At 55.4% G+C, this 3,388-nt stretch overlaps 1 non-coding gene across 1 annotated transcript; it reads right to left on the bottom strand.

The window, feature by feature from the left end:
* Nucleotides 1–262: 262 nt before the first annotated feature.
* TRNAK-UUU (transfer RNA lysine (anticodon UUU)) lies at nt 263–335 on the bottom strand. The gene has a single exon. It is a non-coding gene; the product is annotated as a tRNA-Lys (tRNA).
* Between the last annotated feature and the right edge of the window lie 3,053 nt (nt 336–3,388).

Here is a 3,388-nt window from a genome sequence, read left to right as displayed (position 1 = left end):
ATCTTAAATGTGTAGGTATCTTAAATTAATCAGGTTCAAATCCAAGTTCCTCTCCCCTTCTGGAGGAAATAGAGCAACCTTCCAACAAGCCGGAGAACATTCTTTTCATATGGTAAAAGGCACCTCCCTCTTACACAAGCAAAGACAGAGTACCCACTCCCCGTGCCAGGATCCAATCCCCTTGACCAGTGAGGGAAGTACTGTTAACACTTTTTTGGACCTGAGAATATACGAAAAAAAAAAAAGAGGGAACTCACCTCACCGCCCGAACAGGGACTTGAACCCTGGACCCTCAGATTAAAAGTCTGATGCTCTGCCAACTGAGCTATCCGGGCTCATGTGCTCGACCTCCTCTGACAGCCCAGTAAAGGTAAGTGTATTAGGCTATTGTTGACTTTGTTCTGCCCCTCTAGATATGTTGAAAGCAATCACTTGCACACGCAACTCATACACTCAAACAAAGCAGCCGGCGGACCCCGCTCCCACCCTCACTAAGTGCTCCCACCACAACCAGACTCCGGGGTGGAACAATTGGGCTTCCCTCAAAACCCAAGCACAGGGCGCGCTCCAAAGGGCTCAGTTTGGAAAGAGCCTCCACGACGCTCTCAAGTCCCACCGTTTGGGTAAAAATGAGTGGGGTCTTCTCGTGGGACAAAAGTTTTCGTCTCACCTCCCTTAAAATACACGGGACTCCAGTATTTCCTTGTATCTAGAGGATGCAGAGAAAAGATGCAGAGCTGGACACGTCCTTCCTACCCCTCTACCCAAATCCTCTTCGTGTTTAAAGATCCATATTCAAGTTCTCTTCTCCCTACTTTGCTAACCGTGTCAGGGTGGGCAGTTAGTGAGGCTCTAACGGGATGCCCGGAGGCCAGCAAGGAGGCGGCCGTGGCCGGCTGTGGGGAAGGTCAGAGGCCTGTCCCGGCAGCATCCACGAGAAGCCGAGAAGCCGGATCCCACCAGACAGGCCCACGAGGGCGGCGCCACGACAGGAAACCCCTGAGCAAGTGAGGAAACCCTGCTTCCAGCCCCAAGTAATAAATATTCCGCCATATAGTTAGCGACTGTCAATAAAAGACAGAAACCCAACCCCAGGGGCGCATCTCGGCGTCTCTCTCTCACCTGCTCTCACATCACGAGGGTGTACTTTTGCTTTAAAAAAAACTTCCCCGCTTGTGTCGCTCATCACCCGTGCCGCGCGTCTGTCCTTAAATTCCTTCTCCTGAGACTCAGAACCTTTCTCGACATCTTCGGGTCGGGCTGGGTGGAGGCCCCTGGGCCAGGGTCTCTCTAGTTCACCCGGCGGCAGCCCCAGCCGGCCTCCTCCCTCGCCCCAACCACCCAAGCCTCACCGCCCCCTCCCCCCCCGCCTCCTCCTACGGGAGGCCTTCCCAATTACGCGGTCCAAACTACCAGGTTCTGGGTTCCCAGCTCTCGAGGTCTGGGCTTCCCGGACCTGCCAGATTTTCAATCTGGGGAGCTTCTCAGTAGTATAAATTTCTGTGCATCCCCGCGTGACTACCACACAAGGGGGCCGAAGGCGGAGAGCGTGGCCCTCGGCGCCCCGGGTCTGGCTGCAGACGCGCTCCGGGCGCACGGCGCACCTGGTTGGAACCGCGCTCCAGGCTGACGGCGCCCCCGGCTGCGGACGCGGTACCCGGCGCACTGGGCTGCACGCATGGTACCCGGCGCACCGCGCTCCAGGCTGCACACGCGGTACCCGGCGCACCGCGCCCTCGCGCGCTCCTGACTCCGGGGAGTTCCCTCCGAAAGCCGTTTTGGGTCCGACGAGGGCGTTCTCCCTCCTCCGTCCCCACTCCCATCGGCCCGAACAGACCCTCCGCGGGGAACGGTGCCGCTCCCCCGGGGTGGCGGCACTCACCGTCGCCGCGTCTGTCCCGCCACGGTCCGTGAATTCTCAGCGCGCCGCCGCCTCCTCCGCAAGGCCCGGAACCCCGCCCCCAGGCGCGCGGCCCGGGCCTCGTCTTGTATCCTTCCGCAAGACCCTCGCGGTCCTTTAGAAGGCTTTGAAGGCAGAGGAGGAGGAAGCTGGGGGAGAGTAGGAATTGGAAGCCACAAGTAAACATCCGCGTCCTGAGACTCGTCCCGGCTGGAATGGAAATGCTTTCCCGAGAATTAGCTGAGGAGCGGGACCTTGGAGCAAGCTGAGAGGAGCAGGAAGATCCTTGAAGCACGAACGACGAATCCCAGGGTCCAAAACCAGTCTCAAGCCCGCCTTTCCTTTGTTTTCCAGAAATACAAACCAACGATTCCTAACTCCCCTGTCCCAGTGGGTCTCCCCGGGCCCTCACGGTGCCCTCGCTTTCAACATCATAATACCGCCTTCTGTTTGAGAGCCACGTGAAATTCCAGGTCCTGGATGCGAGCTCTCTGCAGAATTCCGCCCAGGGATGACAGTGCTTGGCAGACGCTGTCATCATCCTCCCGAAGACGCTTCATTGACGTTTCAAATTCGTTCTGTCCGAAGAGCGCGGTGTCCGAAGAGTGATTGTGGCAGACCCTTCCCCTTCTCCTTTAGTAGCTGAGAATCTTGTCTTCTCTTTCCATCTGGACCTAGATTTTCAGAGACAACTTTTTGAGTGGTTTTGGTTTTGGTTTTTTGTTTTTTCCTTTGTGCCCACTCCTCTGCATTTTCCGACAGGTCTCTGGTAGTCAGGAGCAGGGACCCTGGGGTGATGGTGTGGGAAACCCATGCTACCACGGAGACTGACCAGGCCAGGTCAGATCTGGAGGTCCAAGCTCAGGGCCACTTGACCCCTGCGGCCATGTGGGGGCCAAAGATGAGGTTTAGACACCCTAGGTACTAGCTATTTCCTTTCCCTGAGAAGAGTGCCCAGCATATGGAATCCCTTGGAGACTACAGTGGCCAGACTCCCAGTGCTCTTTTGAGACTTTCTTTCATGGTTCTGCCCCACTGCCATACTTGAGGCCGTGTAGAATCTTCATATTTAATCCAGTGAGAATAGGAAGAGTGAGAGGAAAAAGACACTTTGGTGCTCCTGGAAGGGAAAATATCAAGCTCAGCCTTTTGTTCTCTGCCAAGAGTTACCACAGAAAAATTCAAGAGAACAGCCAATTCACCCAAAAGGAATTTAAAAGCAGAGTTTACTTGGCATCTACCCTGAAATAGCCACTGCTTTCTAAAAGTAGTTCTTAGCTGGGAGAGTCTAAAAGCAGCACCCTTGAACACCTGTGCTTTAGGTGGTTCTAGCACCTGCTGTATAAACAGGGCATCCTGAGTCTGAGTCTGGAGTCCCGTCGGATCCATTTTCCTGCGTGCATGGCCAATCCCACCCTTTCCAGCCCGATTGCCTTTGAGAAGGGAGATCTTTTGTGTGTACACATGCAGCAAGCCTTGCTCTGTCTC

This window comes from Leptonychotes weddellii, chromosome 8 (assembly GCF_054177405.1).
Source record: "Leptonychotes weddellii isolate Sample4059 chromosome 8, ASM5417740v2, whole genome shotgun sequence".
NCBI lineage: Eukaryota > Metazoa > Chordata > Mammalia > Carnivora > Phocidae > Leptonychotes > Leptonychotes weddellii.
This window is presented reverse-complemented; position numbering and strand designations above follow the sequence as displayed.